A 20,786-nucleotide genomic window follows, 5' to 3' on the forward strand; every position below is an offset into this window, starting at 1 on the left:
TCTCTTTTTCCACTGTTTGTAAACTCCTGTTATTATCTTTTGAGTCTCTGACAAAGGTTATACATATACATTGAAGAAAACTTAGCAGCAAAAGATATAAGAATATGAAAATAATTTCATCATTCAGTGATAACAGTTATTAACATATTGGTCTAAAATCTTTTTATGGATATAACACAGAAAATGTTTTATCTTATTACAAGCTGAGAATATGTGTTCTAGTTTCTATTTAGTTAACAGGCAGGGGTATTTGAGAAAGGGTTTTTTTTCTGACCATTTCCCATTGAAAACCTCTCTGCAGTGTTTTTTCCTGCCCTTGATTGAGTGAAGAATTTTAGAAATAAAGTGGCACAAGATACAATTTATTGAAGCAAAATTTTTACAATGCTTAAAAATTTCTCTGGGTAGAATAAATATTTTCTTTTTTTCATGCCACCTAGCTGCTGAAATTTGGGCTAATCCTTCCACTTTCAGCTTTGAAACTGGCATGGAACAGTAGTAAACTCCTCCCGTGAGGTTTTACTTATTTCGTTTATTTCCCCCAAATTAATTTTACTGTGGTAGGCTAGAATAACATGTTGCCAAACATTTAGGTTTATGTGGTGAGGTTCAGCCAATGAAAGCAGGAGGTAGAATGCAGCTGGACTTGGAGGCTGACAGAGAAGGGATGGGAAAGCCTCTGTAAGGCGCTGGGAGAAGTCTTCAGAGGACATGGACCATTTGCTCAGACAGCAGTCTCGGTCATTGAGAGGGGACAGTGCTTCCAGCCGCCTGAGTCTCACAGCTTCTGGTGGATCCTGTAGTTAACATTGAGTGCTTGTTACAGGATAAATGCAACCACCCTGGTTGGGTTACGTGTCCTTGCCAAAAAGTCGACGTACAGGAAGAGCCAATTTGGGTTAGTTTACTCTTCTTGACACATACAGAGGCTTCACAAATGGTCAGGGAAGTAGCCATGCAGCTGGACTGGAGGTGCTCATGCATCAGACAGTACCTGGGGTTTCAGATCAGTAGCCGCACTACAGCGTCCATGACAACATTCATCTGAAAATAAAAACAGGGACAGTGTGGGTCACAGCTCTTGTGGACTTGCTAAAACATGCTTTAAACATCATACAACCAGTTGGAAATTCCTTCTGCAAAGCTCACTGCCTCCCCAGACTGACTTGAATCCTTCCCTGTAAGAAGTTGCTAATACTAGAGGACATGTGTGTTTAGAGCTTCATTTCTAAATATTAGGCCCCACTAAATAAACCAACACTCCTTGGAGGAATGGCTGATCACAGGGTTGGGAGGAGAAAGTCCAAGATGAGTCTGACTTGTCTCAGTAAGTCAGAAGGTGAAGAATTGCTCTTCTGGGATAGAACAGCCCACAGGAACATGGACAGGCCAGGGGCACTCCCTGCAGGCGAGGGGTCACCTGAGTGGCAGAATAGATGAGGACAGGAATGGGCTGTGAGTCACTGAATCATGTAGGAACCCCTAGGTTCATGGGGCTAAAAAGTAGGTAAACAGAGAATAAAGGAAAGCTTCTCTTTACAGCAGAATGTCATCTGATGAATGCACGAAAAACAGAGTTAGAAAATCCCCACTGTGTACCATCAGAGTAAGGTCTGTTCAGGTTGGCATCGGTCATGGATGCTGAGACCACTGGTTGACAGTCTGGGGGAAATGGGATACTTACATTGTCTCAAGGTCTTCCCCATAGTGTTAATCACAGGGTAAAAATGACAGTTCTGTAGTGAAGAAACCTGGGGATTTAACAATGAAGGAATCAAAGCTTCCGTCATGGATCACAGGGCTCACTGTCATGCAGGTCCTGCCATGGTGCCTCCTACTGAGCATCTCTGCCCAGACACATAACCCATGTCCAATTCAAATCCAGGGGTGACTGGCCTGAAGTCTGCAGAGGTGCCAGTATCACAAAAGACCAGGGAGATGGAAGAATTGTTTTAGATTAAATTAGATTCAGGAGACAGGACCACTGTGTGCCACGCATATATTCTGGATCAGATAAAATGGATGGGAAAGACATTGTTGGGATGCTGGGTGTAATCTGATACGGAGGTAATCCAAATCAAAGCTCACTTTTCTGAATGTTGATTGTTTGTTATCATGCAAGAGAATGATTTTTTGTCTTTGAAAAAATGCATGATGAAGGATTTGGGAGTGAAGAGCAGGAGATTGTCAGCTAAAGGTTCAGAAAGAATGTGATTATATATTATATATGAAATACATAAAACATGTTATGTATAATATAAAGGGGATGATAAAACAAAATGTTAAACTTGTGAATCTGAATAAAGAGTGTATGGAAGTTTTTTGTACTGTTTTTTGCATCTGCTAAATTATTTCAAGATGAAAAGTTAAAAAAGTTGCTAATACTGCCGCAGTTTGGGGTGGAGGTGGGCAGGAGAGTCACTCCCACGTCTCCATGCATGTCCTCTGTTCCTGATGCTCTGTGGGTCCCTCTGGAGCCTGCCTGCCTCTGTGCCCTGCGGCCGGACTGCCTGGCCCCAGACAGGCAGTGATCGCCTCTGCTGCATCCCCACTTCATCCTGTCGTCCTCTCCCCTTGCTTCTGCACTCTCCCTCCTGCCAGCAGCACCCTAGAAGACCCCACCTGCCCCGTTCCCCACCTTTTACGTTTGCCCTGTGTTTCCCACCACAGGCTGTGGGCACCTGGAGGTGAGCATCGCTCAGGTGGTCCTCCTCTTAGGTCGTGGTCCTCCTCTTGCTGACCGCTGCTTGAGGGGACAGATGCTTCTTTCCCCAGGAAACACCATCATTTCGATGGGACAGGATGGATTTTTTCCTCGCATGGGCTTTGTCTTCCTCAAAGTGTCCCTGCTGGCTGAATGATCAGAGGACCTCGACCCTCCGGTGGCCACCAGAGCCACACGCCCTTGGCTGTGGGGCTCTGCTCCTCACTTCCGCCTGCCCTCACCTGCAGCCCCTCCTTCCTCAGTTGTTGTGAGGTGAGGTCAACTTGGTTACAGCAGCTTTGAGAGATTACCATGTGATCGGTAACAACTCTTTCATTTTAAGGGAATTTGATCATCTGGCTTTTAGACAGTTTATGAAGATACTGTAACTAAGTAAGACCCAGGAAATGCCAAGTTTGGATTTATGCCTCGGTTGTTGCTCTCATGCTAGGATTTCCTTGTCCTTTAAAAAGAGAACACAACTTGTGCTGGGAAGGGGAAATTGAGCCTTTAAGACTTGGTTGGACTGTGGAATGAGTTTATCTGGTAGCAGGGGTGTGGTTGTTGCCTGAGTTGCTCTTGCCATTAAGGCAGGGATGACAGTGCAGGACCTTCTGCAACTTCCATTCATGACATGGGCATCAGCACCTTACCAAACGCTTAGCGTTCATACTTTGTGTCTATGTCATAAGGAAGGCTGAGCATCGAAGAACTGATGCTTTTGAACTGTGGTGTTAGAGAAGACTCCTGGGAGTCCCTTGAACTGCAAGGAGATTGAATCAGTCAATTCTAAAGGAAATCAACCCAAATATTCATTGGAGGGACTGATACTAAAGCTGAAGCTCTAGTACTTTGGCTGCCTGATGTGAAGAGCTGATTCATTGGACAAGACCCTGATGCTGGGAAAGATTGAGGCCAGAAGGAGAAGGGGACAACAGAGAATAATATAGTCAGATGGCATCACCGACTCATTGGACATGAATTTGAGCAAACTCTGGGAGAGAGTGAATGACAAGGAAGCCTGGCATGCTGTAGTCCATGGGGTCAAAAAGAGTTGGGACACAATTTAGGCACTGAACAATAGCAACAGCTGTTGTAACCTACTTGTGAAAGACCACTCATCCAGCCTTGTTGTACTCGTGAAGTACTCATGTTTGCATCAGGCAGGGGGAAAGCTGTTGATGGGTCGGCTGGCTTTCTCAAAGCCCCTGCTGCCCTGTTTTATTTAGAACACTAATAACTAAGTAGTTATTTTTCCACGAAGAGAATTCTGCTTCTTTTGTCCTTAACCAAAATAGGGACCATTTGCTGAAAGTTGTGTTGGTATTTGCAAATGCCTAGCTTTCGAAATCAGTGTCATGGTTATAAAAAATGAGGGGGGCGGGTGTCACACAGCCCCCTTAAAGCAAACATGAGCATTGTAAGCCACTTGACTTTGATAATTTCTTCTTTCTCTGGATAGCCTTGACCTTTTCTGGGACAAAATGATTTACAACATGAGTGAATGTCTAGAGGGCAGAAACTATGTCATACATGTTCTGAGCTTGCAGTTTCCTGTTGTAAAATATAAATCATATAACATTTGTATTGGATAAATTAGAAATGTGAATTAGTTGCTTTATTTAACTAGTTTTTAGAATACATTTATAGAATGTATCTTTGCTGTATTATGATTTAAAAATTATCCTTTAAAAGTTGATTTAAAAATGAAAGTAATATGTGTAGAAGGTTAAAAAAGTAGATCACATTCAGTTCAGTTTAGTCGCTCAGTCATGTCTGACTGTTTGTGACCCCATGAATTGCAGCACGCCAGGCCTCCCTGTCCATCACCAGCTCCCGGAACTTACTCAAACTCATGTCTATCGAGTTGGTAATGCCATCCAACCATCTTGTCTTCTGTTATCCCCTTCTCCTCCTGCTTTCTATCTTTCCCAGCATCAGGGTCTTTTCAAATGAGTGAGTTCTTCACATCAGGTAGCCAAAGTATTGGAGCTTCAGCTTTAGCATCAGTCCTTCCAATGAATGTTCAGGACTGATTTCCTTTAGGATGGACTGGTTATATCTTCTTGCTGTCCAAGGGACTTTCAAGAGTCTTTTCCAACACCACAGTTCAAAAGAATCAATTCTTCGGCATTCAGCTTTATAGTCCAACTCTCACATCCATACGTGACTACTGGAAAAACCATAGCTTTGACTAGACAAAACTTTGTTGGCAAGGTAATGTCTCTGCTTTTTAATATGCTGTCTAGGTTTGTCAAAGCTTTTCTTCCAAGGAGCAAGCATCTTTTAATTTCATGACTGGTAAGTCACCATCTGCAGTGATTTTGGAGCCCAAGAAAATAAAGTTTCTATTGTTTGCCCATCTACTTGCCATGAAGTGATAGGATCGGTTGCCATAATCTTTGTTCTTTGAATGTTGGGTTTTAAGCCAGCTTTTTCACTCTCTTACCTTCATCAGGAGGCTCTTTAGTTCCACCATAATGGTGTTGGAGAAGACTCTTGAGAGTCCCTTGGACTGCAAGGAGATCCAACCAGTCCATCCTAAAGGAGATCAGTCCTGGGTGTTCATTAGAAGGACTGATGCTGAAGCTGAAACTCCAATACTTCGGTCACCTCATGTGAAGAGTTGACTTATTGGAAAAGACCCTGATGCTGGGAGGGATTGGGGGCAGGAGGAGAAGGGGACAACAGAGGATGAGATGGCTGGATAGCATCACCGACTCGATGGGCATGAGTTTGAGTAAACTCTGGGAGCTGGTGATGGACAGGGAGGCCTGGTGTGCTGCGATTCATGGGGTCGCAAAGAGTCAGAGATGACTGAGTGATTGAACTGAACTGAACCTTCATCAAGAGGCTCTTTAGTTCCACCTTAAGGGTGGTGTCATCTGCATATCTGAAGTTATTGATATTTCACCTGGAAATATTGCTTCCAGCTTGTGCTTCATCCAGCCTGGCATTTTGCATGATGTACTCTGCATTTAAGTTAAATTAGCAGGGTGACAGTATACAGCCTTGACATACTCCTTTCCCAATTTGGAACCATTCCATTGTTCCATGTCTGGTTCTTACTGTTGCTTCTTGATCTGTATACTGATTTCTCAGGTGGCAGATAAGGTGATCTGGTATTCCCATCTCTTGAAGAATTTTCTGCAGTTTGTTGTGATCCACACAGTAAAGGCTTTGACATAGTCAATAAAGCAGAAGTAGATGTTTTTCAGGAACTCTCTTGCTTTTTCTGTGATCCAACAGATGTTGGCAATTTGATCTCTGATTTCTCTGCCTTTTCTAAATCCAGATTGAAAATCTGAAAGTTCTTGGTTCATGTACTATTAAAGCATAGCTTGGAGAATTTTGAGCATTACTTTGCTAGTGTGTGAGATGAGTACAATAGTGCAATAGTTTGAACATTCTTTGGCATTACCTTTCTTTGGGATTGGCATGAAAACTGACCTTTTCCAGTCCTATGGTCACTACTGAGTTTTCCAATTTTGCTGGCATATTGAGTGCAGCACTTTCACAACATCATCTTTTAGGATTTGAAATAGCTCAGCTGGATATTCCATCACCTCGACTAGCTTTGTTCATAGTGATGCTTCCTAAGGTTCTCTTGACTTCACATCCCAGGATGTCTGGCTCTAGGTGAGTGATCACACCATCGTGGTTATCTGGGTCGTGAAGATCTGTTTTGTATAGTTCTTCTGTGTATTTTTGCCACCTTTTCTTAATATCTTCTGCTTCTGTTAGGTCCATATCATTTCTGTCCTTTATTGTGCCCAAGTTTGCGTGAAATGTTCCCTTTGTATCTCTGCTTTTCTTGAAGAGATCTCTAGTCTTGCCCATTCTATTGTTTTCCTCTCTTTCTTTGCATTGCTCACTTAGAAAGGTTTTCTTATCTCTCCTTGCTATGCTTTGGAACTCTGCATTGAGATGGATATATCTTTCCTGTTCTTCTTTGCCTTTCACTTCACTTCTTTTCTCAGCTATTTGTAAAGCCTCCTCGGACAGCCATTTTGCCTTTTTGCATTTCTTTTTCTTGGGGATGGTCTTGGTCACTGCCTCCTGTACAATGTCACGAACCTCCATCCATAGTTGTTCAGGCACTCTGTCTATCAGATTTAATCCCTTGAATCTATTAGTTCTCCCCTGGTAGATCATACTGGGAACTACAAAAAGAAGCAGTGGTCTCTGGGTTCACCCTTCCTCATCCTTCATTCCTTTACTCAGGCTCAACTATTTTTTTCTTTCAGCTGTTTCTTCTGTTATTGTCAGTCCCTAAATATTGATTTACACTGTTATTTCTCTCTTTTGATGGGATAGTTAAGGATTTACATATCCTCATCAGCATTTCTCCCAGTATCTCGAGATAGTCATCCACATTTTGAGTCCCTTCATTGCTAGGTTACTTTGTTGCTGTAAGGAGCATAAGTAGAGCTTGATTTCTTGCTGTATTAAGTACAGGGAGTTTGTCAACTTCTAACTGTGCACTCAGCCCCAGGACAAGTTGCAGAGCCCCTTGTTTAAAGTATTATGAATATCACGATGATGACAAAGCACGTTACTCCACGTGTGGGGCCCTTCTGGTGGTGAGGGAGGTTCTGTGGGGCTGTAAGGATGGCACATCCTGACACTGCTCCCTTACCCTTCAGCTCTCCTTCTTCTCTTAACTTCTGTCATTTCTTTTCTTACTTTTAAAATATCAAGAGTCATAACATTTAAATTTTGTTCTGAAACCATAAATATCTCATCCATTCATCTCTATGGGTTAAATATTTAAGTAGGAAAATGGTATATAATTTACTGTTGTGACTATGCAAATATTACTCATTGCAGAGCCAAAGGTTTTCTTTCTTGTACATCCTTTTGCTTTTCCTGGAGTTTATAATTGCTTTTACTTTTGTGTTGGCCTTTTGCTTTATTACATTTTCAGCTGTAACCAACTTTGCCCAGTCTGTCTAATCAGATGGTCATCTGTCCCTAGAGACATCCCCAGCCTCAGACAAAGGGTCTCCCTCCTCCATCTGGACATCACTCTTTCCAGGCCTGCTGCTGGGCTGGTGTCCTGGGACTTTCTTTCATTGCTTCCTTGGTTTAGTTTTACTGCTTCCTGGATCCTGAGATTTTATCCTTGGTTGATCCTTTGAATGTGCCAGCCCCTCCTCTAATACCTTTTTGGTGTAGTGAGTGCAGGAAGAAATTTCTGAAGATTTCTTTCTTCCATTTCTGAAGATATTGATAATTTATTCTAGGTCTCAGTATGCAGTTATGAAAAGAGCTCTAGGTAGAAACTCTCAGAGTCTGGAGAGGATCTCTTATTGTCACTGGCATCTGCTGTTATTGACAAGGAGGCTGTCTGATGCCTTTTGTTCTACACTGTGGTTGATTTTTCTTCTTTAAGACAATGTCCTCCCATTCTTGGTATTCTGAATTTCACAATATTGTACCTAGGTGTACCACAGGTGTAAGTCCTTCCTCACCTATTATTACTCTAGGCATGTGGGAGCATTTTAAACCTGGAGATTGTATCTTTTAATCTTTGGAAAAGTCTGTAGAATACATTGATAATTTCTTCCCCTTTGTTTTTCCCCATTCTTTTTTCCAAAGTTCTATTGGTTGGATCTTGGTCCTCTTGGACTAATTCTCTATATGCTTCTTGTCTGTTATCTCAATAGATAATAGAGATTTGTCTCCTTAGGAGACAGAGTTCTCATTTTGGGGAGGTTTTCCTAATGTATCCTCCACTCTTTTTATTAATTTATCATGTGTTTTAGGCTCTAAAAGTTTCATCTTTCTGTAATTTTTCTACTTACAGCATTGTCTTTGCTTTATGAATATGATACCATTTATAATGATTGTACAGATTGGAGCATTCAGATTATTCCTGAATACTCCACTGTATTTTTTCCTATTTATCCTGGCCTTTTTTTCCAAGATGAAGGCTTTTATGTTGGTGATCCTTGGCTGACCTTTTAATTTAGAAGTGAGGTGCTAAAAACCAATGGTGTTTGTGAATTGATGGGGTTTGATTTAGGATGTTAGATGTGACAGTATGTTTTACTGGGGACTTCTGTATACTAGAATGATTAGTTCTTTCCTCTGTAGTGGTCAGATGTTTTAGGGTAAAGTTCTAGATTTTTTTTTTTTTTTTTTTTGCTTGGAGGTATTTACCTGGTTGGAAATCAACGTATGTGGAATCAATACCTTCCTACAATATAATAACTTTCAGTTATTTCCTCATTTTCCTGCCCAGAGCCCTCTCCTCTGCCTCTGCTTCTCTGGTTTGGTTGTACCGTTTCCTCGGTGCTGTCCTTCATGGCTCTGGTACCCTGGTGTACCAAGTCTCTGGGATCGACTTGGAGGACGGCCCTCCTGAGTGCCCTGTAACCATGGCTCCCAGTGTCCTGTACTGTCAGTTCCTCTCTGTAGCTTCTAACTCCTTTAAGTTCACCTACCTCTCACCCCCTCCTTCTGTGCATCATTATTGGTTTATCAACCCTTCATTACTTTACTGTCCTTGAAGTGAGGTGTTGAAGGAGGAGGACACCGTCTATATGTTTTGAGGAAGATTTGCTGTTGTTGTTCAGTTGCTCAGTTACGTCTAGCCCTTTGTGACCCCATGGACTGCAGCATGCCAGGCCTCCCTGTCCTTCACCATCTCCCAGAGCTTACTCAGACTCATGTCCATCAAGTTGGTGATGCCATCCAACCATCTCATCCCTGAACTGCCTGTAGTATTTGCATATGCCAAGGACACCATCCATCCTCATCACACCTCTCATCGTATAGTCAGAGGAAAATCAGTTCAGGTTTATACAGGAAGTTGTAGTTTACAAAATCCCCAACTGTGTGTCTGTGTTTCTGTCTGTCTTTATGTAGGCAACTTCTCCTGCAGGAACATGGTTCACACACACTGAACCTGTTAACCGAGCTCAGAGATGATGAGCACGTGGCTGCCTTTGGGTTGGATCAGAGGAGCTTTTATTGTTGCTCTTAATCAGTGGGAAGTGTAAAAATTTTAAATTAAAAAGTGGCTTTAATTTGTATTCTTCAGGTCACTCTGTATTCTTCAGGTCATCAGGTCTCTTATTATTATTTTAAAACACACTTAGGGGCTGACTAATATCTACCTTTCTTCAATCATGTAAATAGATCATTTAGTGAAGTTTGTGTTTTTTCACCCAGGTTTGGGGAAAATACTGCAGAAGTCACGTGTAAGATGAAGGAATTGGCGAGGCTGCCAGCACATGCCTGTAGCCCTTGTCATGTTATTCCTACAGCAGCTATGTGGTGATTTATGCCTGCTGAACCGCAGCTCCTCCCCAGGGTAGCCTCCTAAGTGTAGGTCTGGACACCAGCCTGGGAGGCATCTCAGCTCTCAGAGACCTCATTCACACCTTGCAGAGGTTTCTGCTGCAGCATGTCAATACTTTTCAGGAGGGAGATCTTTGCCTCCAGGGAGAGACCAGTGGTCAGCAGGCACCACAGCATCTCTGCGCCTCTTTCCTGGCTGCCCAGCACACAGTGGTGACAGCCAGGACTTCTCAGCGTCTGGAGGCTGTGCTGGGACATCTGTGCACTAGCTTCATGGTGGGGCCCTAGGGGAGGCGGCTGTGAATCTGAAAACATGTGAACCGTGGTGACATCCACGGGCACTGCGGTTCACATGGGCACTTGGTCTGAATGTTGTACCTGGAGAAGAGCGGGCCCATTGGATACTGAGTGGGGGAAATGAAGTTGAGCCAGAGGAGTCTAACTCAGATAATTAAAAGATCCGTTAGGTTGTCATGTGGTTTATTTTTTATCTTTGTTAATTTTTTAAGCAAGCACATAGCCTAGCTGGATGTCAGGCAGTGTGCGAACTTTTCCTTGAGTCCTCATCATTTGATGTAATGTGTCCTGACCTGATCTAATGTCTATAAGCTGGACACTGAGGCTAATGGAGGCTGTGGGATGAACCCCCGGGTCCTCCTGAGATGGAGCTGACATCCTGCCTGCCCCACCTTCTCTGTCTGTGCCTATGTTTGCCCTGCCCTTTTGCCTGGAACATGCTCTTTTTCTGCCTGAAGCTCAGCTCCCTTTTAAGTCCCAGCATAAGTGCCCGCAGCACGACATTGGCCACGTCATAGACCCCAGTTGAGGTGGGTTTCCCCCTTTTCTCCCCAGGATAACTTCCCGGCCCTTGGTCAGGTGTTCCCTTCTTCCCCTGGGCTCCTGTGCCCTCGCGGCACCTCTGTGTGCACATCCGTGTCACCCGCTGGCATGCCAGACATCTGTGGTCCTCAGCTGCATGGATGTCCTTTCTCTCCCATACCCACGGGCTGCCCCAGTGTCTGCTGCCTGTCGCACCCTGGGGTCTTGAGGAGAATCCAGTGGAGAACCCATGGTGAGCAGGACTGGCCATCCCAAGTGTGTGCTGCTTAGAACATGACACGACAGGGTCAGTTGACTGACGTCAGGCTGCATAGATGTCATTCCTGTTGGTTTTGTTTTTTTTTAATCACACAGTTTTCTGGGGAGGATAGACTACTCCATACAAACTACAAGATTGCTCAGAAAAAGGAAGACGTTGGCTTGATGCTAAGAGGTTTGAAGGCAGGGACTGTGGTTGCTCTCAAGAGCCCGCTCTTGCAGCCTGGTCACTTAAGGCCCTGTGGGGCACGGAGTGAGCCAGGGGCCAAGAAGGGTCCCGTGCAAGCTGCCCTCCTTATGTCGCCCTCCTGACTCTGGGATTCCTAAGACTTTAACCAGAGTTTCTTTTTCTCTTTCGCTGTTTGTGTGAATTCTTTCCAATGTTTCGTCCTCGCTTCCCGCAGCAATTTTAATTCTTCTCCTTTGCTGTAATTGCTGGGTATTAAAAGCCTGTGTGACTGTGTTATGAAACAGAATTGTATTGTATGAGTATTCTTATCCTGGGGTTTTCCTGTTCTGTGATGCTGTGAGAAATCTCTTTTTTACCTCTCTGTCAAGTCTCTGAAGGGATTTTTGCAGCTAATTTGGGATAATAAAGGCATTCTTACTGTGATGCTGCTCTTCTCTTAGTATTTCAGTCACTTCTATTTCAATTCACCCCAGACTGAATGAAGTTTCTTGCAGAAGGGTTTTTAAAGTGTTAATGTGTTTGTGTGCATCTTCCCAGGCCTGCCCCCACACACCCATCTTCCCAGCGACCTTCTCAGCCTTGACAGTTGCACCAAACAAGCTCCTTGGGTGCTCGAGGCTTGTTCATTGTGGTAAAAAGTGAAAGAGGTGGAGAAATTAGAGGCCACTACATTGTCATGGAGCATAGGAAACTGTTTGGCTTGAAGGTCTTAGTTTTGACTGAGAGTCATAGGCAGTGGGAACCCACAAGGGGGTCACTGCTTTCCTTTGGTGATGCTTTGTTTGGCCATTTGAAGTGACTGTCCATTAAATGCACTCAAAACGCCTGCTGACCTCCTGGATGCTGGCAGCTTCCTGTCTGTGACCTTTACAAGGGAGACCCCTGGACTGGCTGTGGCGGATCACCCCCGTCGGTCGCATGTCTCCCCCGCACCTGCTCTGCCGCTTCCCCTGTCCCCAGGCATACCCCTGCCCCAGGGACATCCTGCCATCTCGGGCACTTTCCTCTTAAAGAAAACCATTTTTCTTCTTGTGTGATGGTTGGGTCTCTATCAACTTGACTAGACTGTGGTGCCCAGTTGGTTGGTTGGGCAAAGAAGTTGAAAAAGAATAAATGCATGTACATGTATAACTGAGTCACTCTGCTGACTGGAAGTTTCAGTCACTGAAACTAGCACAACATTGCTAATCAGCTATATTCTAATATAAAACAAAAAATTAAAGAAACAAACCTAGTTCAGTTAGTCTGCAGATGTGGCTGATGTCTTTGGCTTTAATTGACTTTAAGTGAAGATTATGCTTGACGATGTGAGCAGCCTCATCTGTCAATTGAAGGCCTGAAGATCAAATGCTGAGGTTTCCTGGAGAAGAAGGGCCATGGCCCCTGGACCGGAGCATCACCCTCATGGGAGCTGCCGGCCGCCCTGCAGACTCCAGGCTTGTCCCGTGAACGCATGACTGCACAAGCCAGTTCTTGAAACCACCCTCTCCCTTGTCTCTGAGTATTGTATCACGTGTATCTGTGTCTGTATCTGTATTCCTATTTGTTCTGCTTCTCTGGGGCCCCCGATACACCTTGTTTCAGACGTCTAGACTCACAGCCTCACCAGCTTTGACAGGAGCAGTAACCTTCACAGTATTGGTTACATTAATACTTGTTACTGAAAAGTAACCTTTGAAGCTGAGTCAGCTGTGTATTCACTCCCCCTGCTGACCACAGAGCTTCCCCCCCACCAGTCCCCGGGCTGTCCCCTGCACCCCGGCCACACTCTGTCACTTCTGCTCAGCGGTTGTTCTGGGGGCTGCCCGCATGCACAGCACCCTCTTCCTGTTTACTGTTCACATTTCCTTGGCCCCATTACAGAGGCCAGAAAATAGGTGACCTTAAAGTCAGGGGAGTGGGGGCGGTGAGGAAGGGGGACTGGCCATTTCCTTGTTGCTTCTACTTTTCGCCCGAGGGTTGTTTATGCAGTAGATGGATTTTCAGAGTGAAAGTTTGTATTATGAAAACATGGGAACATGTTCTCCAGATGTCCTTCTTTTTACATGAATATGTTCTAAGAAAATAGGAAGCTTGCAGAGTATGTCGGATAGAACATACATCAGGTATAGTTCCCTAGACGGGAAGTCTTGAGGGGACACGTCCTTCCCAATGAAGGCTGACTGGGGGAGGGGCTTGAGCACCCACACAAAAAGGGTCAGAAGGGACCAGATGAGCAGGACCGTGAGCAGGCCATTGGGGCTCTGAGGTGATGTATTCAGTGGTCACACGGAAATGCTCAGATCAGAAGGGCTTTCCTGGATCAGCCTGACCACCCTCCTGGAGACAGGAGGACAGAGCAGGGCTCTTGGACTCAGCTCAGCCCTCCACCCAGAGGGATTAAAGAGGCTCCTCAAGGCTTCCACTGAACAGCAAAGGATATTTGGGGTAAAAAGCTGTACTTTGGGGCTTCCCAAGTGGCTCAGTGGTAAAGAACCTCCCTGCTATTGCAGGAGATGTAAGGAGAGGTAAGAGACACAGCTTTGATCTTTGGGTTGGGAAGATCCCCTGGAGGAGGGAAGAGCAACCCACTCCGGTATCCTTGCCTGGGGAATCCCCATAGAGAGGTACCTGGAGGGCACAGTCTATGAAGTAGCACAGAGTTGCACAGGACTGAAGTGATTTAGCACACATGCAGCTATACTTTAAACATCAAGTTAGTGAAAAATCGGGTTTTATCTCAAGGAACTTTGTTTTCAGCTTCTCTGCATAACCTGGTCTACAAAGTTGGAGAGGCTCTTCATCCCGCCCAAGAGTTCTCGGCTTTTCTCTTATATGTCACTGTCATGTCACCTTCTTGGCCTGCTGGGTATTCTGAGAGCAATGCCATTTTTTTTCCTTTCAAGTTTTGTTCATTTGCCCACATCTCCCTGCAATGGTATGACTTACAGAGTCTCGCTGAATTTCTGTCTGGAGAGCAGGTGCTGAGGTTTAGGACTTAGTTTACTTCTCATCGGGGCTCTTCCCGTCTCAGTTGAGATGAGTGAGTGGCAGCTTGGCTCAGACCCTTGAGTGAGTGGTAGGAGTTTTGGGGTCAGAAAGCCTTGTCTTTCCCTAGTCCCGTCCTTTCCCAGCGGTACACCCTTAGGCCAACCGGTTCCCTGCTTCTCAGTCTTCTTATCTGTAAAGTAGAACAGACATCTGCCATTAAGATTCAGTAGGAAGACAGCTGTAAAAGAGGAGGTGCTTAATTATTGGACACTGTTATTATTCTTTTCAAAGGCCATTGATTTGTTTTCCAGGCAAGAAACACAAATCCGCGTCGTATCTGGTCTAAAGAGTTCTCACCTCTCCCTCCCCTTTACCACCTTCTCCCTTTGCTTTCCCAAGAACAAGTGCAGTAGAGAGCCAGATCCGCTTAGCCTTGTTATATTATGCAGTCTGAGGAGAAAACATCTTTTGGAACTTTAAATAAAATTAAAGTTAAGGGTCTTTCCCATTTGTGAGTGTCACCATGGAGACACAAATGTGTGGTCGCCATGGCGACCTTTAATCAACACTCTCCATCTGAAATCCTTACATATGAAATCAGGTATGGTTGCCACTATGAGAGCACAGGTTATAAATAAGTGAACTCTCGTGATGACAATGCTTCCCCGGGTTGGTTTCATGGCACAGTTCTAAAAGTGTCATTAATAGTAAGTTGACACCCGGTGGATGCTTGGAGCTTCTGAGTTGGCAGGACATTCTTAGATGGGGTTTCTCCTTGTTTCCTCTTTGGTCTCCTGCCTCATTTGAGGCAGCCTTTCTGTGTCTTTGCTTTTTATGGTCACCTTCGGTGCTTCCTGCGGCTTCCCTGAAGGACGCTCTAGGAGTTCTGGTGCGTTCATAAAAGAAATAAATCATGATTTTATAACAACTTCCATATACAGCTAATAGTAGTAATTTTGTTAGATAATTGCTTTTGAAAAGAGACGAGCATTCTTTGTAATATGCTAAGATGCATCTCTTAACCTACCACACATTATGTATCTAAAATGAATCTGTATTTAGAAATGAATAACTCCTAAGTGTGTGACTGGCCATTAGTTGATCCAAATGGTGCAAAAGTATCCACAGTGTGCATTAAAGTAGAGGCAGCCAAGTTCACCCACTATTAGAGCCTGTGGTGCAGGGCAGTCTCTCAGGGTAGGGGTGGCCTCCTTCAGACTTAGGGAGACTTGGTCGTGCTGCTGGAGACGGGCAAGGGCAGGCCAGTGAGTGACAGCCGGGAGGAGACGGGGCTGTGGAGGAGAGGAGGAGGGAAGGCGGGGATGCAGGCTGGACAGCTCTGAGGAGCACACTTTCTTGTCTTCAGATCGTCCCTGGTTTCACAATAATGCCCCCAATTTGAATTAGATAGGAGCCTCAGAACACTCTTAAGTGACGACAGTTTGTAATTAGGTTTAAAGTTTCGAAACCGAACAGGCATCTCTTCAAGTACATCTTTTTGAGCGCTGTCTGGCAGTGCTCAAAAGATGCTGCATTTGAGTGAGAAAGTGGACTCTATGTTACTGGTTTTGCGAGCAAAATGACTCCCATCCCAGGGTCCCCCAGGAGGATGGACGTAAACTCTTTAGGCACTCTGGAGGGAATGGCAGACTTGCCCTCATGGTACACTAAGCAGACTCTGGGACTCTTCTGCTGGTCCAGCAAAGAAGTTGGACAGAATGCCTTCTGCAGATCCAAAGACTTGAAGGTCTGGAGCCAAACTTGGTCCTTAGGGTCTGGGGGTTGTTTCCCTGGGCAAGATGTTGACCTCTGTTTCCAAGAAAAAACTCTTTGAAAAACTCTGTGGACATTGAAATAGCTCTACAAAATAACATTTTTGGTGTTTTAAAGTGTAAACTAACGAGAAACACATGATTTTAGTTTCCCATAAATCACAGAGGGTTTTGCCGAAGAGAAAAATGCACGTCAAAACACATCTCGGGTAAACAGTTTAAGGCAATAATCTGGCTGCACAAGTAGGTCAAGGATTGGGGAAGGTGACATGCAAATTTGCATCCAGGTGGAGCGTGGAGGGCATGTCAGCACCAGCTCCCAGCTGCTGGGAGACTGGACATGAGCAGTGCTGGTCTGGGTGAGAGGGTGGCTCTTGGCCTCTTTGTCCTTCCTTCGGAGGCTGAGCTGTCGGTGTGAGCCTGTATTTGGAGTTCTCATAGAGAAAATAAGATCAAGTTATTAAGTATCCCAATTATAAATGTTGTCGCGAAAATGAATTTCTGCTGCTCTGAACTTGTCCTGGCTTCTGCTCATTAACCCAGCACTCCCTGTCGTCACCTACACTGGTGGTTGATAAGAGGGACCGACAACCAGCATGTGGGAGCTGGGTTTCTGAACTGCATCAGGATACAGGAAAACACTGCTGGGGTTTACAAATATACTATGTTTGATATTCTTGGCACTGTCATTTGTCTTAGTTGTGAAGCAAGTTTCTTTTCCTAAGGAAGGTCCTTGATGAAATGATCACAGCATGTGAATTAATAGAATCCAAATGAATTTATAAATATTTAAAGTGAGTATAAAAGCATTCACTTGACTTGCATTAGGTGGCGAGGTTTGTTGGGAGTTTTTCAGAACCTTCTTGACTCCTAGGTGGGAGAAGCTGGGGGAAGGGAGTGATGGGTGTGAGGTGTCTTCTGTGCATCATGCTTTAAATGCTCACAGAAGTCCCTGAAGAAGGCTGATTACCTTGAGTGGGTGCGGAAACTGAGGCTGGAGACATTTGGGCCATTTAACCAGGATCTCGACAGAGACGATCGTTGCTCACTTGGCCTTGCGCAATATCGCCCAGGACTGCAAAGTGCTCTGCTGGATCAGTCTGTAGTTTATCAGATTTGCAGGATTCACTGGCTGTCTTCTCCAAGGCTGACAGCTTGGGTGGGAATCTAAGATGTGTAAATTAGAAGGCCAAAGACCAATTCTCTTCTTAATTTTTTTTCTTTTTTTTTTCAGAGAAACCCAGAGACAAAAAAAAATTCTTTCATCATGTGAGCCCAGGAAGGCTGGCTTCTGAGCTACACAGCACCTGGTAGGGTGGGGGTGCTGCTTGTTACAAAATAAGTAACATCATAGCAACAACAGAATAAATAATAATACAATAAGAAACATCATAAGATAATTATGGAATAAGTAACAGTGTAAAGGTGAATAACCTTTCTGTACACTTTGACACTTGGGGAGAAGTATCTGTGAGGAAGATCTATTACTATGTAGCCTGGCATTGCTAGGGTGCAGAGGGTATCCTGAGTGGACGTCCAGTCCTCCGGGGAAGCGGGTCCAGTTGTCCTTCTGGTGCCCCGGTGGTGAGCATGGTGCTGTGTCCTTGGAGTCTGGCAGGGGTGACGGTGCAGTCTGTGCTCAGCCATGGAAATTTCTCCAAGTGCTGTTTCTAAGAGTCACCGTGAATTCATCCATTTGGTATGTGGCTGTTTGGGCAACAAGTAATGTCTTTCCCTCACATGATGGAAGTTGGAGCATTAGTTGGTTAATATTAACGACCCTCTCTGGCCGAAGTGGGATGCGGTGGGCGGGGTCTGGAAACTTGTGGAATTCACAGTCCCCGTGCACACTGAGAATCACAGAGAGCTGGTCCTTTCTCTCCTGACTGTGGCCGCGGAGAAAGGAGAGGGGAACGTTCTGGCCAACAGCAGCTGCTCTCATGGTCTGTGACCCCATATCCTGCACCGTATGCCTAAAAGGATTCTTTTTAACCCTGAAATATTTGAGTTTCAATATATTTTTAGATGCACAGGTTAGGTAGGTTCTTAAGGCTGAATTTGTCAGTTTTTGTTTCAGAGTGAATGATGCCATTGAATTGTATCAGAAAACAAGAGGTTTGGAAGGAAGTTTTTTACACTATTCATATTGTTTTTCAAAGCAGAGATTCAACCTGGGCTTCTATACTGGTTCCAGTAAGCTGTGGCAGAAGAAAGCAAGGACGGTGGCTTCCGGATAGTGACATGTCTTTAGTTCCTCCGGCAGCACTGCTCTTGGGACCAGGTTTTGACCGTATTTTAGAGGACTGAGTGCCCTGAAGGGGAGCACAGTTGTGGGGAGGACTTCCCCTGACTTTGCATTCTGTTTTTTCAAGATATCTACTTAGGGAGTCCAGTCATAATGCATACATGTCATCACTCCTGTACACTTAATTATTCTCCCAAAAATGGGCTTTGTGTTACTACCTCCTTCCCCCAAAGCAAGGTTTTAACAGGTCGGAGTCTGGGAGACCTTTCCATGCCTCTCATCTGAAATGACTACTCTGCCTGCTTCCATGGTCAATTCCAACTGCTTGTTTTCAGAGGGGCGTCCTGTCTGGAGTGTGTAAACCATCTCCTTCAGCAGTGATCAGGTGAACATCTGTGATGTGCTGGGCAGGTGCCTGGCACAGGTGGCCCTGGGGCTCATAGGCTGGACAGAGCAGAGGGTGGACTATGGGGGTGCAGACAGTGAACATGAGGTGAAAATTGTGATGATTGTGGGGACACAGAGAGCCAGAGCCTCCAGAACATGGCCATGACTAGCCAGAGGAGGGCTTTCTGAGTTACGGATGAGTGTCGAGACCAAAGCTTCTGTCTGGTGAGGGGCAGGTTGGAGGCTTGGGGGCTGGAGAGGTGGGATGTGGCTGGGTGCATGCTGGGTGTGTCCTGCAGGGGGTGGGGGATGCTGTGTCACTGGTACCCTCCTGTTGGGGGCCAGCCTCCAAAAGCAGCAGTGTCCAGTAAGTGCCTGGGGACAAGCAAGCAACAGCCAGGAGGTTTCATCAGTAGTTTATGGAACAGTTAGTTTCCAAAGACAGTTGCAGTTCGGGCCCCAGAAAATTCGATCTGAATTCTGTGTAATGATTAAAATCCTCACAAGGGCGGCATCTTGCATCAGACAATCCCTGGTTTTGAGAACTATTGAATGTATAGGCCTGGTGTCTCAAGGTTTGAAAAGAGAACCTCAAAAGCCCTTTTGGCCTCCTCTCCACTCAGTGGTAATATCATTTAGCACCTCTGGGGAGGTGGCACTCAGGGGTCATGGTCACACCTAAAGTCAGAAAGTCATGGGGCAGTTTCTGACTTTCTGGGTTTGCGGGTTTCTGGACAGAATACCACAGATGTGAAGCTCCTTCTGAGCCCATTGTATCAGAGGAGGGCACGTCTGATTTACCCCATCAGAATGTGTCTCTGGTGGGGGTGAACGTGCGCTTGGTTAAGAGTGTCTGCTTAGCTCTTTCACTGGACACTTACCATTTCCGCTTTCTACACTCTTTTCTGTGGAATTAGGTTACTAAGTCCAGCTCATGTTCAAGAAGAGGGGAGTTAGGTTGCAACCTTTTCTCTTTATTACCTTTCTTATCCCAAGTCCTCCTCCTACTCCAGTATCTTATAAAGTGGCAGGAGAGAAAGCCAACATCAGAGAGAGCCTCATGGGATAGGTGACTCATTTTATCTGTTATTTATCATCTATCTATCATCTTTATCTATTATCAGTCTGTATCTATCATCTGTCCACCTAGATCTATTATTTGTCATTTATCTATTATTTATTATTAATCTATATCTATCATTAGTATCCATCTCTTATCTATTATTGATATTTATCATCTATATATACCTATTACCTATCATTTATTTTTTATTATAGATCTATATCTGTCAATCTATCTATTGTCTATTATCTGTCTATGAAATAAGAATAAAAGAACAGTTTGGGGCAGCTAGTAAGAGTTCTAGGAACATTGTCTTCTGAAAAGAAGGTCACTGAGGTTGAGGAGTCCAAGTGTCTCAGCCTAACCAGGAAGAACCAGTCTTCCTTAAAGAACTTCTCTTTAAATTTAACCCTTTTATGAATCCCAGCAGGAAACATGTGGAGACTCATAAAGAACAGGTTTCCCCAGTCACCCACATGTAGTTTAGATGTACATTCTGCCTGGGACATTGGCTTTTTAATATATTTGACAAGTTGTGTTAATCAAATAAGTATTTCTTATTAAGAATTTATTTTCTCAATTGAATTTGATTATAAAATACTTACAGAGAAGTACAGTCACAAATACAACATTTTGCCCTATCTTTTAAAAAAAAATTATCTGTTTTTAATTTAAGGCTAATTGCTTTACAATATTGTGTTGGTTTCTGCTACACATCAACGTGAATCAACCACAGTTATACATATGCTCTCTCCATCTTTTGACCTAATTTTAAAAAGAAAATAAAATTAGAGGCAGAGTTGGATGCCCTCCATGGTGCTGGCCCTGCCTTTGGCTGTAATTTCTCACCTTTCTCCGCAGGTGATCATTATCCTGAGGCAGGCATGTACTGTTTACATCTGTGCTTTAGCACCTTCACTGCAAAGAAAATTCCTCTTTTCATCTCTACTGTATAAGTATGTATCAAATTAAAATAATATATGGTATTTTGGAGGGTATTTAAAAATCATACAAATAATATCCTACTGTGCAGCTTATGTTTTGCACCA

The 20,786-nt window shown here is 44.4% G+C and overlaps 2 long non-coding RNA genes across 3 annotated transcripts; one reads left to right on the forward strand and one right to left on the reverse strand.

Moving 5' to 3' along the window:
• Nucleotides 1-375: 375 nt before the first annotated feature.
• LOC110129626 (uncharacterized) lies at nucleotides 376-14,761 on the reverse strand. Its single transcript, XR_002311559.2, has 3 exons — nucleotides 14,628-14,761; nucleotides 14,229-14,460; nucleotides 376-1,044 (listed from the first exon to the last, which is right to left on the reverse strand). It is a non-coding gene; the product is annotated as an uncharacterized lncRNA (long non-coding RNA).
• A 45-nt stretch (nucleotides 14,762-14,806) lies between these two features.
• On the forward strand, nucleotides 14,807-20,689 carry LOC110129625 (uncharacterized). 2 transcript variants are annotated; one of them, XR_002311557.2, is made up of 3 exons: nucleotides 14,807-14,871; nucleotides 17,277-17,352; nucleotides 20,599-20,689. It is a non-coding gene; the product is annotated as an uncharacterized lncRNA (long non-coding RNA). The 2 variants fall into 2 exon arrangements; XR_002311558.2 differs by lacking the exon at nucleotides 14,807-14,871 and adding an exon at nucleotides 14,886-14,977.
• The last annotated feature ends 97 nt before the right edge of the window (nucleotides 20,690-20,786 follow it).

This window comes from Odocoileus virginianus, chromosome 8, assembly GCF_023699985.2.
Source record: "Odocoileus virginianus isolate 20LAN1187 ecotype Illinois chromosome 8, Ovbor_1.2, whole genome shotgun sequence".
In the NCBI taxonomy this organism is placed as follows: Eukaryota; Metazoa; Chordata; class Mammalia; order Artiodactyla; family Cervidae; genus Odocoileus; species Odocoileus virginianus.